The sequence below is a fragment of the Pan paniscus genome, chromosome 4, assembly GCF_029289425.2.
Source record: "Pan paniscus chromosome 4, NHGRI_mPanPan1-v2.0_pri, whole genome shotgun sequence".
Classification (NCBI taxonomy): Eukaryota; Metazoa; Chordata; class Mammalia; order Primates; family Hominidae; genus Pan; species Pan paniscus.
The window spans coordinates 131,294,719-131,308,961 of record NC_073253.2 but is presented as its reverse complement, the minus strand read 5'-3'; the positions used below and the strand labels follow the sequence as shown (position 1 = coordinate 131,308,961).

Genomic DNA, 14,243 nt, shown 5'->3' with positions numbered 1-14,243 from the left:
CCATCCTTAAAATACTCTTATGGGTTGAGTACTGTTCTCTTTTCTGTTTTCCAGATGAAGAAGGCAAGGCTGGAGAGGTGAAGAAGTTTGTTGGAGTGGTGACAAAGCTAGTGGGTAGGAGAGCCAGCATTTGAACACAGGCAGCCCAGCCCTTAGTACTTGTCCTACCTAAACCACTATGTGCCCCCTCCCCAGCTAGTGTAGTTGCATATTTTTGGAAAATCCTTGATATGGTTTGGCTGTGTCCCCACCCAAATCCCATCTTGAACTGTAGCTCCCATAATTCCCACGTGTTGTGGGAGGGACCAGGTGGGAGATAATCGAATCATGGTGGTACCTTCCCCCATACGGTTCTCATGGTAGTGAATAACTCTCATGAGATCTGATGATTTTATAAGGGGAAATCTCTTTTGCTTGGCTCACATTCTCTCTTGTCTGCCACCGTGTAAGACATGCATTTCGCCTTCCACCATGATTGTGAGGCCTCCCCAGCCACGTGGAACTGTGAGTCCATTAAACCTCTTTTTCTGTATAAATTACCCAGTCTCAGGTATGTCTTTAACAGCAGCATGAAAACGAACTAATACAACCTTCAAACCTTCTCCCTTGCACACATTTTCACTGAGCAAGACTCTAGCAGCTGCTGTGGTAAGTGAGGTAGGCTTGGGGAAGAAAGCAGCCAGCACGCAGCCACTCATCCCCTTCTCCAGACAGACAGGGGACCTGAGCTGCTGGATCACTCTCTAGATGACCATGAATCAGCATTCCTTTCAGTGGATCAACTAGAATTGCTTAGTAATCCTCAACAACCTTTAATTCCTCATTTAATTACTGATGAAATAGCAATTAAATGTGCCTGAGAAATCTTCAAACTCGTGGCACGGTCATTTCAATGAACATTTGATACACCAAAATCCTAGGACAACAAAAAAATTAAAATGACCTCCAGGGTGCCTAGAAAAGATTTTCCCACGTTAGTTAGCACATTCCTGAAGTAACAGTCTAACTAGAAGTTCAGTTAGTCCTGTTATTCTACATTATTTTTTAAAAATACTACTGACAACATATGAACAACCAGCTTGCTCCAGAAAGTGGTTCTTGATAGATTCTACCAATATTTACTGAGTTCATGTTAGGAGCCCAGCAGTCGGCTGCTTATTACGGTTCTAGACACAAGTGAGTCATTCTCTGGTGGGGAGCCAGGCACATATACAATGAAATAAGTGCCAAATGCATGGCTATACACAAAAGGACTCCAAAGGGAAGTACCCAACCACACACCACACAACGGGGGTGGGAGGGTAGCAAGGATTGGCGGGGGGAGTTTGGGGTAGCCGGAGGGAAACCAGATTCTTCCCAGAAGAGATGATTCATCATCTGGTGGACAGTGAAGCCAAGTCATCAAGGTAGACTGCAACTCATCAAAACAGAAACCGGAGACAGGGTTAGTACTAGAGACAGGATTGCTGGTCTGAATTTCTGGTTCTTGTTAGCGCTTTACAATTCCTGAGACATATATAAGCCTGAAAGAAATGCTTTCCTCTGCATTCACTCTTAATGGCCACGTTTATTCCTCCCTCTATTGTAGAGAGATCTACTTAATATCTTACGACTTGATTTGGTCCTTCTCAAAGATAGGTTCAAGTCTTCTCTGTGGGCACTTTTCAAACTCCAAAACCAATAAGCCCTGAGGTAGGCCCCTAGCCCTTGTGGAGTCTATTTATACCTTTGGGGCACGATCAGCAACTAACATCACATAGCACTGGTGCTACACAAACACAATTCAGGTTCCTTCTTAAATTTCTAGTTACTTACAGTGAAGGAGGCAAGGAAGGGCAACAAGTGTGTATCTGTGTGTGTGGGTCTGTGTGATGTGCAAATAACAGACTCCTCTATCTGTGTGTCCAGATCCAATAAGTACAAATTCTATCAAGCCCTTGAGACAGACAGGACAGAGTTCTGCCAAGCTGAGGAGGGGCACAGAGCTCAAGACAAAGCTTAAAAAGGCTTGGCTCAGTGATTAAAGTACAACACAATAAGCAACTTTAAAATGTGTTTATTTAGATACAAACTCCATCCAAGACCCCATAAGTTAGACCTTGGCCTGTTTTCGTGAAGTGGTGTGACGGCAGTGGCCTTTTAAAAATTTAGTTTCTGTAACTTACTCTGGGGATGTAGGTTGATCACTCTAAATCAGTACGTTAATAAATAGAGCAGCAGAAAGGAAGGCTGCAGGGTCATGAGACCCAGGCTTGCATGCCTCTTCTTTCTTGATAACTGTTTCCAGATGTGGGTGTTGGCACAGTATCAGCTTGATGACAAAAACGAATGAAAGTCCTTTCTCCCCAGCTAACAGCAGGCGGCTACTGGTTCCGGCAGAAGGCCTGCTTGTGTTTTCCTTTCAGAGATCTCACGTGGCTGAAAGCATTTGCCTCTTGCTGAATGTTTACCTGGCATAAGCTATGAACAGCAAATGACACAAGAACCTCAGTGCAAGATGTCTCTTGAAGAAGAAGGTGGTAGAAAAGTGCATACATCTAATAATCCTAAACAACAGGGAAAGACACGGCTGGATTTGGGGTAAAAACATCCCATCACCAAGGAAATGATATGCATGAAGTCGTCAGCTCAGGGTCCTGTTCTTATCATAGATGAAATGGTTGCTTCCGCTAGTGTTCTGGAGGGGAGAGTTGAGAGAAGATTGTTTCTGACTTCAGGGTGCCTAAGAGGAGTCACATACGCATGACACAAAACAGACATATTAAAGGACTCACTAAGGACAGTTGGGTCTGCTTTCAGTAGAGAAAAGAGGTGCACTTAGGAAGTGGTAGTTTCTGGCATGGTTCAACTGGCCTGTCTCCATGTGTGTGGAATCTCACCTTTGACCTCAGACCTTGGTCACGTACCAGGCAGGCTGCATGTTGCCCAAGGCTTGGAGACCAGGCTAGCTGAGCTCAGACTTCTCACATTCTGCTTCCATCCTCCTTTGACTTTTGGGAAAGTCTCCTCCTGCTGATTTTCATTTGCTGGCCAACCCGCTTGCCACAAACCAGGGAAAATCAGCTCTGAATTTTGAAAACTGGAAACATAAATTCATTTGGCATAAACACAGCTTTCTCCAGCAGACACACAGGAAGTAAGCTTACCTATGTATGCGGTGGTATCATGGACCACCTTAGAGCCTATCATAACTAGCATTCAGTTGGTGTGGATGGTGTAAGAATAAATTTCACTGCTCTCTAGGACACAAGGAGCACTTACTTATGGATTTCTGGGAAAAGTTTCCAGCTAGGAATGCTCTAAAAGATTACCAAAAATCTTTGTTTTCATGCCTCAAAAGAAATATCCGATCTCAGCTGGTTTTGACTTGTTGGTGACCACAGCTTATTTCCCAGTGTCATTTGCACGAGTCAATTTTGTGGACTTGATCAGAAAGCCTTGAAGGGTGTGAGAAGAGGAGAACAGATGGCTAGCAAGGGCCACTTTGGGACAGCAAGAAAGGCCGAGTCCATCTACTGGTGACTGGATCTGACCTGTCCATGATAGAGCCAGAGTCTGAATGGACAATCCTGCTCTCTCATCCCTCCTGCCAACCCTGTGCCTTTCCTTGGTCTTGGACAGGAAATGCAGAATGAGACAAGCCATCCATTGCCATTCATCCATCCCACAGGATCAGAGCCCCAGCCCCAAGGCCACTGGTTATGAATATCCCTTGCAGGTGAAATGCTCCTATTAATACATAACCCTGAGTTTGGGATAATGCATGAAAAGATATTTCAGAGCATGGCTTCCTGTAGATACATGTCTTAAGGGCCAGTAGGTGGATTCTGTTAGCCCCTTTCTGGCCAGAAGGGATTCTATACAGTGCTGCCCAGGCCCAGGGAATGTATGAAATGAGCTCCAAGGAAGCTTCGGAGAGGTCTCCTTTTCTAGTAAGTTCCACACCCACTAAGCATTTATTAAAGTGTCAGCTGTGGATATTGCATAGTCAAGCAAATACAGGGTAAACACAAAAGATGTAGAAGGTCCTTCATGTCTTCCAGAAGCACACCATTGTCTGGGAAGGCCAAGGAAAGGCAAGAAATCAAGTTCAAGACTGGAAAACATACATTTTTATAGCCAATTTACTAAAATATTTTCAGTTCTCTGAACCTAGCATGCTTTTTTTCCACCTCCAAACCTGTGAACACAGACCTTTGTTCTTGCTGTCTGGCTTCCATGTGTCCATGAGATTTTAATTTAGACCACACTTTCTCTGGGAGGCCTTCCTTGATGCCTTCAGCCTGGGTAGGTGCCCTTTCTGTGGGCTTTTACTGGCTCCTTTTCTTCTCCCACCATAGCATCTATCAGTGACATGTCTGTTTTCTCTACCAGACGGCAAGTTTGATGAGGGCAGGGAAAATGCCTGCCTTCTTCACTACCCCATTCCCGGTATCCATTCATTCATTGGTTAATTAACTATGGAGTGCCTAGCATGAGCCAGTCAAATGATGAAAGAGAAAGGTCACTGTGAAGCTGTATTAGCCAGGGAAGGCAACTTGGGGGAGGTGCATTTTGAGATTTTCTTTGAGGAAGTTGAAAAGGGAAAACAATGGGAGGCATGAAACTTGGGGGCCTCATGCTACCCCCTCCCTCTCCACAAGATGTCTAGGCTTCCATGGGAATCAAATCTGGGAACCATTACTAAGGGGAAGGGCACTCACATTCATGGAGCTCTTACCACATGCCAAGATTTGCCAGACGCCAACCACATTAATAATAATTGCCATTCACCCTGAGTTGGCTGCAGGCCAGGCCACTTCTTGGGCTGTCTCATTTGATCTTTTCAACAACCCTGCCGAGATGGTTGTCCCCATTTTTACAGATGAGAGACTAAGCCTCAGAAAGAGTGGGATTTGGCCAAGATGGCATAGTGACTAAGCCAAGAGTCATAGCCAGGGTTGTTTGGCTCAAAATCAATGATCTTCAAATATTTTGCTCACAACCCAACTCAAAGAATTGACCTTTTTTGCACATTTTAAAGTTGACTTATAAAGATTTTTTATCATGTGTTTAAATAACTGTAAAAGATGTCAGAGCATTGTATTTTGAATATGAGCATTACATTACGTTTTTGTCAAAATATTGGAACTTTAGATTGAGTTTATGCAGTTGATAGAAAATCTCTGCCATATCTCAACTCTGTCCCTCATACCAGCCTTGGATGAGTTACTTAACTGCTTCTATGTCAATGTTTTCTGCAAATTGAGAATAAGAATAATACCTACTTACAGGACTATTAGGAGGATTATATGAGATAATTTTATGTAAAGTACTTAGAAAAAGGACTGCTCCACACTTCTGTATAAGTGTTTGCTATTATTATAAACTCTAATTGAACATTGAGAGGCTGCCTTTTCTAATTCCCCTTTGTTAGAAGTCCTGGCACAATGCCCCATGGTAAGCTGGTAAGAGGGAAATCTTGCCTTCATGAAGAAGGGAGGTTGAGGAAAGGGAAGTAGGAGCATCAGCAGAGGGGAGGCGCGTGCTTAGGCTGATCTGTTCTAGGAGAGGGCACTTGTGGAAAATGGGGACTTGGAAGTTGATTCTGGTAAAAATTATGCATGCTCCCTAAAAGGTCTTCCTGTAGCCCCAAGGATGTGTGTGTTCCAGTTTGAAGTCTCCATTTGTCCTTGAAGAGCAACAACCACCAGTGAATGAGGCAGCCCTCTCTTAGCAGGGCCCAACATCCCAGGGAATAGCAGATGAAAAAAGGTCAAAGTATTTTTGGAATTTCTCCTCCCCAGAGAAGTGAAAATGCAGGCAAGTGCTGTGCTGATGTGGCATGGTCAAGTGCTACTCAAAAAGTGGTCTATGGGCCAGCATCACTAACATTGCCTCGAGCTTTCTAGAACAGGCCTCAGCCCATTGAATCAGAATCTGCTACAACCAGTGGTTCTCAACCCTGGCTGCAACTTAGAATAAGTAATCATGGGGAGCTTTTAAAAAATCCTGATGCCCAGGGCCACATCCCAGACCACTTAAACCAGAATCTCTGGTCATGTGGTCAAGGCAACACTAGTTTTTAAGTTTCCCTGGTGACTCTGATGTGCAGCCACAATGGAGAACCACTTTCATTTGTAGCAATGTTAATACAGAACTTTAAATGTGGGCTCCTTCCCTTCTAAATAATAGCCTTATCTGCAGTAGCTCTTCTGTGCATTCTGCCCACCCGTTCGCCGATGCATGCTCATTCTCTCACCTGGGCTACTGTGGCAGCCTCCAGCCCTTCCCACCCAAAGGAAGACCTTCCACAACATTGCCTTGACTTTCCTTCCAGACTTTTCTCCAGACACTCCCCTCCATTCCAATCCAACCTGATGATTCTCTCTTCTCTAAACGTGCCTCAAAGTTTCCCACATGCCCACCACAGTCTGGTGTCTTCTTCTCCATTTCTTGCCCAAATTTCTGCTCCTTTGGGGGATCATGTTAAGATACCTCCTCCATTGGATCCCCTCTGCCTGGTTGTGAATTCCCTGTAGTGTTTTCTTCCCTTATACTTTCTACTTTAGATTCACATTGTATGCCTTCTTTCCCCACTTCACCCCATCCCATTAGCCTGTGGGCTACAAGAGCAGAGTAGGGGCCCACTTCTCTTTATTTACCCTGAAAGACCTGCCACTTGCCTGGGCACACAGAGCTGCACCCCCGCCCTGCTCCCTCCCCAGGCAGAGACAGGCTCAGGGAGGCTTGCAAACCATCGCCCCTACCGCTGGCGATTACTTGGCATACTAATTGTTCCATTAAATTAAAGCTCTTTAAAAATTACTACCCTAAGGGGAGCGGGCAAAACCCACATCAGGCAAGTTGCTTTAAACGTTGCCTAGAAATGAAAAGTTTTTTTTATCATTTATAGCAATGTTAATACAGAACTTCAAATGTGGGCTCCCTCCCTTCTAAATAATAGCCTTACTCTTCCTAGAACAAGATGGGTTCATTAGCACAGCCGGCAGCAGCTGACCACCAAACTTCAAAGGAAATATTCTCCAATCGCTCCTTCCAGATCCATCTGGCACCCTGAGCCTGGCCTCAGCTCAAGTCCATGATAAGTGTTCCTTTAATGCAGAGACTTGCATTTGGGCTTGGAGTCCTCCTCTGTTTTCCCTTCATGCTATGGAAATCATTTAGTAATTTGCCCTCATAAAAATCAAGCAGAGAACCAGATATTTAATGTCTACAGACAGTGCACAGGGCAGAGACGTCACCTCACCATCATTGCCATTTATGTGCCTTTCAGCAGGGCTGACAAAATGTCTTCCTCTGCAAGGTTCTACAATCCAAGCTGCTGTTCTTTCTAGTTGCTGGTGACCTTCACTTTCATTTCTTGCCCTTGCCAGACACCTATTTCTAATATGGATCTGCCTTCCCATTTTGTAGACAGGATTCTGGTAAGTATCAGTGCAGATTGCATTCAAGACTCATTTCTTCTCTGAGATAAGAATCTGTACTGATGGGGTTGCAGGCATATGGCAGGATTTATTAAAGAGCCAGATAACTTCTTTCATTATTATCTTCTTAGTCCCAAACCACAGGTCTCAAGAGAAATGTTAGAAAGTGTTGCTTCCCTAGTACACATAAGAGAATAGATATTTAGCAGAGACAGAAATGAGTCAGCCTCTCTCCCTGTGTCTCACCTAGGCATGTGCTGTTAAGGCCAGTACCCCACAGGGCCCCAGGTTAGAGCGGGGCAAATTTATATTACACATTTAAAAGGGCCTCTTGAGTGTTAGGCTTGGAACAGGCTGCAGAGGCTGCTGGGCGGCTTCCCAAGGAGAGCTTTAAGAACATACAGCCATCTATTACACTTGGCTGAGGACAAGCCCTGCAAAGAGGGAGGATGGGGAAAAAGATTTCTGAAGGCTGCTGCTACCTTGGGGTTTTTTGGGGGTCATTTTTGTTTTGTTTTTATTTGTTATGGATACAGAATAGTTGTGTGTATTTATGGGGTACATCTGATGTTTGGATACAGGGCATACAATGTGTAATGATCAAATTGGGATAATTGTAGTATCTGTTACCTCAAGTTTTCATCATTTCTTTGTGTCAGGAACATTTCAATTCCACTCATTTAGTTATTTAAACATACACAATAAATCATTGTTAACTACAGTCTCCCTGTCGTGCTACTGAACACTAGATCTTATTCATGCTATCTAACTGCATTTTTTGTACCCAGTAACCATCCCCACTTTACCCCCCCTATTCCTGCTGCTCTTCCTTACCTCTGGTAATCATCTGTATCTCCATGAGATCAATTTTTTAAAAATTTTAATTCTTACATATGAGTGAGAACATGTGAAAAATGTGTCCTGTGCCTGGCTTATTCCACTTAACGAAACCAGACCCTTATCTCAAGACTTAAATCTAAACCTGAAACTACGAAACTACTAAAAGAAAACATTTGGGAAACTCTTCAGGACATTGGTATGGGCAAAGATTTCTTGAGTAAGACCTCAAAAGCACAGGAAACCTAATCAAAAATGGACAAATGGGATCATATCAAGCTAAAAAGCCTCTGCAGAGCAAAAGAAAAAATCAACAAGCAAAAGGACAACCCACATAATGGGAAAAATATTTGCAAACTACCCACCTGACAAGGGATTAATAACTGGAATATATAAGAAGCTCAAACAACTCAATAGGAAAAAATCAAATAATCCAATTAAAACATGAGGAAAAGATCTGAATAGATATTTCTCAAAAGAAAACATACGAATGGCCAACAGGTTTGTGAAAAAAATGCTCAACATCACTAATCATTAGAGAGATGCAAATCAAAACTACAATGAGATATCATCTCACCCCAGTTAAAATGGCTTTCATCCAAAAGACAGGCAATAATAACAAGTGCTGGTCAGGATGTGGAGAAAGGAGAACCCTCATACACTGTTGGTGGAAATGTAAATGAGTACAACCGCTATACAGAACAATCCTCAGAAAACTAATAATAGAGCTACCATTCAATCCAGCAATCCCACTGCTGGAAATAATTCCAAAAGATAGGAAATCAGTATATTGAAGAGATATCTGCAATCTCATGTTTATTGAAGCACTACTCACAATAGCCAGGATATGGAATCAACCCAAATGTCCCTCAGTGGGTAAATGAATAAAGAAAATGTGGTACATATGCAGAGGAATATTATTCAGCCATAAAAAGAATGAGGTCCTGTCATATGCAACAACATGGTTGGAGCTAGAGGACATTACCCTGGGGTTTTGTGATGTGTACAGCTGGCCTCAGGTCAGAGCCAGTAGAAGTTGCAGCTCTTCTCTGATTTTTGCTTAAGTGCCTGTATCTCCACAAATGTTTCTAACTTCCACTCTACTATGAGGTCTCACTCTACACAGGAACTTCAGCTCAGAGGAGAAAAAAATAGAACCTTCTAGACCAAACACCAAGAAACTTTTGTTTGCTCATGTCTGTACATGCATCTCTTCATAGAATAAAACAGTTGTGGAATATCTAAATTCTGATCTGCCTCTTGTCTCAACAGATGTTTAAGAAAATGACACCTTAAAGTTAACTAAGAACTCAGAGATTCATATTTTGAGTACAAAATTTTTGATGAGATCTGCAGTTTTGCCGTTTATAGAGAAATGCATGAATTAGACACTTAGGGTAAGAGGAAGTGGCTTACTAAATATCAGCGTTAATTCTTGAGATTCCATTTAATTGCACAACATTCTACTTCCTCTTCCTCAAGTAACATGAACAAGCAATTGTCTGAAATATTAAACACATAAAACTACAGCAAATATTAACAAATTCTAAAATTGTATATGTGTGTTCTTCATATGCAAAAAAATATGGTATCATAGGAAGAAAATATCATATACCTGAGAGAGCCTTCCCCCTCTCCCCTATGCCTTAGAGATTCTAGGAAACCATTTTTCAAGATCTTTTCTGATTTTCAAAACCACAGGCTGACAACAATAAGTAGTTAGCTTTTAAATCTTTTACTACAACCACCCAGATTAAATTGTTCCCTTATTAATCTAGGGAAAATAATTACCAGGCAAAAGATCCTCTTCTGTCCATTAGCCATGATTTATTTCAAATGCGTGCTTTCAGTCCACATTCAATTTTTTTCACATATGTGAACACTTAGATATTGAAATTCTTTTCCTGTCAGCTGTCAATGTGCATTGCTTTTTAATCCAAAAAAGACTTAAAAGATTATCAGATAAAAAGTATTTCAAAGCTTAAAACGAATCCTCCTATTGTATTCCCAACTACCTTATATCTCCTATCATAAGGTTATATTAAGTGCTTTTGGCTGTTTTCCCAAACATCCAGACATGTTTTATGTGAAGCGTGAGTCATGGCAGCTTTGCTTTCTTGGTTCAGGACAGTCTCCTTGAAGCGGGAACTAAATGGTGGAATCTTAAGTTGTTTGTGATGATGGATTGGGAACTGGACATTTATCCGAGTGCAGAAAATGAAATAGGAAAATGTTTCTTGCCAGTTTTAAATCAAAGGAGCTAATTGCCTTACACGAGTTGTGTCTACTAAGTAGCATGGGATTGTGACAGAGCCTGGAAAGAACAGAAGTTAGAGAGAAGCTCCCTCATGAATGAAATAATTTAAACTCTAGACTAAAATGTGAATTTGTTAGAGTTTCAGGAAAACAAAAGTTATTCCTCTTCCTCCATTTGATGTTGTTTCTATATGGTAAAGAGTTATGATGGCAATTTCCACAGACTGTGAATCTAGTTATTTCCTAAAATGTCAATTTGAATCCAAATGCAAGTTAACATCTGTGTGATGGGACAAAAATGATGAATGCATTTGTTTCTAGGGTCTTTGCTCTTTGACATCCTATCTAAAAAGGGTTTCATTTCTGCCAGACCAGTAATAGGAGATTTTGTGTTTTTAAATCAAGATATCAGGGCAAAGAACCACAGAGCAAGGAGAAAAACGTGAAGACTTCTAGGTAGTCTTAATTGATCTGATCCATGGCTGTCCAGTAGAAATACAACCTGAGCTACATATGTAATTTTATACTTTATAAATATAAAATCATATTTTATAAGTAGCCATATTATGAAAGTAAAAAGAAACAGGTACAAATTAATCTTAAAAATATTTCTATGGAAGCCAATATATTTAAAACATTATCATTTTAACATGTAATCAATATGAAAAACATTAGTCAGACATTTTATATTTCTTTTTTTCTCATCCCAAGTCTTCAAACTCCAGTGTGCATTTTACACTTATAGCACATCTCAAATCAAACTAGCCATATTTCAAGTGCTTAATAGCCACATATGGCAGTGGCTACCATATTAGACAGCACAAATCTAGATAATTAATTCCTCGGAGGGAGGCATAGAAATAAAGAAGAAAAGCCATAAGAGCTGTGGATTTAGGAAGAGTTTTGGCAAGGGTAAGAACTTTGAAGAGAGCTGGCTGGAGCAGCTGTGGACTGTCTGGTGAATGTATGGAATTCCCATGGAGCATGTACTTAGATCCCTTATATAACTTTCTTTTCTTTTCTTTTTTTTTTTTTTTTTTTGAGACAGAGTCTCTCTGTCTCCCAGTCTGGAGTGCAACAGAGAGATCTTGGCTCACTGCAACCTCCATCTCCCAGGTTCAAGAGATTCTTATGTCTCAGCCTTCCGAGTAGCTGAGGTTACAAGCACACGCCACCGTGCCCAGCTAATTTTTTTTTTTTTTTTTTGGAGATGGAGTCTCGCTCTGTCTCCCAGGCTGAAGTGCAGTGGCATGATCTCGGCTCACTGCAACCTCCGCCTCCTGGATTCAAGTGATTCTTCTGCCTCAGCCTCCCGAGTAGCTGGGACTACAGGTGCACGCCACCATGCCAGGCTAATTTTTGCATTTTTAGTAGAGATGGGGTTTCGCCATGTTGGCCAGGCTGGTCTCAAACTCCTGGCCTCAAGTAATCTGCCTGCCTCAGCCTCCCAAAGTGCTGGGATTACAGGCATGAGCCACCACACCCAGCCATATAATTTTCAAGGAGCAAAATACTCGAGTTATTTTGAAATTAATTAGGGTGGATGGACTGTGTTTCTTTGAATAGCACCTCCTTGAAACTGGACCACTTGGTGCTGGCTGTATAAGGGTTATATATCCAATCATGGATGAAGGAGAGGTAAATAAAAATGCAGGGTAGAAAGATGCTGATGGTCATGGGCCATTCCCCATGTGGGAGCGGTGGGCAGAGGCCTGAGCTCTATTACTATCTGGATCTGCACAAGGAACCTCTGTCCTTGATTTGGCATGAATGACAACCAGCCCAAGAAGACATGAAGCCAGCACATCAATCATATGCAAGAGAGGACATCAATTTGAAGGGCCCATTGGTGCTTTGAAGCAACGATCTGGAAACTCTTGGAGGAAACAGGCACAGCCCACATGGTATAGATCCTGACCTGTGGAGCAGTGTGGGAGGTTACCTGGCTGCAGCAGCAGGAAGCACACAGGATAAAGGACTCCAGCCACCACCTCCACCACCCTCTGGTGCCCCATAATCAGAACATGAATGAACAGGATTGACTGGCACTTGGGCCTTCACACACAGTAGAAGCCCAAGGGCGAGTATAGCCTAGAGCTCTGAACTCAGATCAGATGGAAGTAAGAGGATTCCAAATCAGCTTGTCAGCACCATTCTTGAGGCCCAATCTCATGGGATCCTCTGAAAGAAATACACTGCCTCGTGAGAGTGATCTATTCACCAAACCACCTTTCTGGAACTGGGGCCTGGCCCCAGGGTCCCTCGATAATCCCATGGATGTGATTCCTAAAATTCCTCAGAATATCTGGTTGACCCAGCATAGGTGAAAGAGAGTCAGATGTCCCACTGGGGAGACATGAGGACCAGGGCCTATATGAGTCCTGGTCTAGGTTTGGGGCACCCTGCCTCGCTGTCAATGATGGCTCCAGCTGGTCCCAGGCATCCAAGGGGCTTAGAAAATTTCAAGGAAGTTACCCCAAAGCACAGGGTCCCCAGAGGCATGGAGCCCAGGACAGAGATGCCACTTCCTATGTCTAAAGATACTTGGGAGGAAGCCCTCCTAAAAGAGAATAACATCTACAGAAACAGAGAAGCAGAGTGGGGAAGACCAAGTGACAGAGACAATCCTGCCAACACTGAGCCCTCCATGCCAGTTGTGCCCTAGGAACGACCAGTTTTGATAGCCAACAAATTCTTTTTCTGACTTTAGCTAGTTTGTATTATGCCTCTGTCACTTGCAACTAAAAGAGCCCTGGCCAATGAAGAACAATTCCACACTTTCAAGACCAAATTTGTGTCTTCTATCCTCATGGGAGCCACTCTGTTCCTCCCTGCCCCACAGCCAAGGACGTACCTCTCCCCATGTGTCCGAACATGCACCAGATGGTGAAGCAGGTGAGGTTCCTCTGCCTCCTGGAAAACGACAAGAGTGGATGTGTTAGGTACATCCTGTACATGAAGGATGGGACCCTGGTTTTACCAAAAGGTCTTTTCAAAATGCCTCCATGAACAGATTTGTCCCACCCTCCTCTGCCCAGCTCAAAGTACCTTAGTGGCTCCCCAATGCAGTCAGAGTAACCCGTGTGATCTGGCCCTAGCCTACACTTCAGCCCTCCACTCCCCAGTCCCCACTCTCCACTCCCACTCTGTGCTCTTCAGCCACTCTGGATTCCTGTTTCTTTAACAAGAAAGTTTAGTTCCACCTCTGGGCCTTTGCACTAGCTATCTCCTCCATCTGCAGTGCTCTCTCCCCTTTTCATTATTCAGATCTCACTTTAAAGCAGACAGAAAGGTCTTTCCTGATCCCGATCACTCTCTATTCTCTTAAGTCTCTTAATGACTGCTACTATTTGATTTGTTTTGTTGGGTGTTTATCGTCTGCCTCCCTCTACATTTAAACTCCTGTGGGTAGGAATCTCACTGGTGTTGTTCACTGCTATATCCCCAGTATCTAGACGAATGCCTGACACAGTAAATGCTCAATAAATATTTACCAATTATGTAAACTGAATGCACACAGGCTACGTTTGTTGACTTGTCTTCTCAGGAATATCATCCTTTCAGCTCTTTAGGAAAGCCTTGGGCTGACTTATTTATTTGGTTCAACAAATCACTGCTGAGCATCCACTCTGCTTAGGTTCTGTCCAAGATGATAACGAGCCCTGGTTCTTAACCTTTGGAAGTTCAGACCCAGGGAAAGACAGACACTAGGCAAATGCCAGA

The 14,243-nt window shown here is 42.9% G+C and overlaps 1 protein-coding gene across 1 annotated transcript in view; it reads right to left on the bottom strand.

The window, feature by feature from the left end:
- TGFBI (transforming growth factor beta induced) overlaps nucleotides 1–13,394 on the bottom strand; it is a 55,379-nt gene extending 41,985 nt beyond the window's left edge. The window contains exon 1 of the mRNA XM_055112711.2: nucleotides 13,375–13,394. The gene's annotated coding sequence lies outside the window, so the exon portion shown is untranslated. The remainder of the gene's footprint in view (nucleotides 1–13,374) is intronic.
- Between the last annotated feature and the right edge of the window lie 849 nt (nucleotides 13,395–14,243).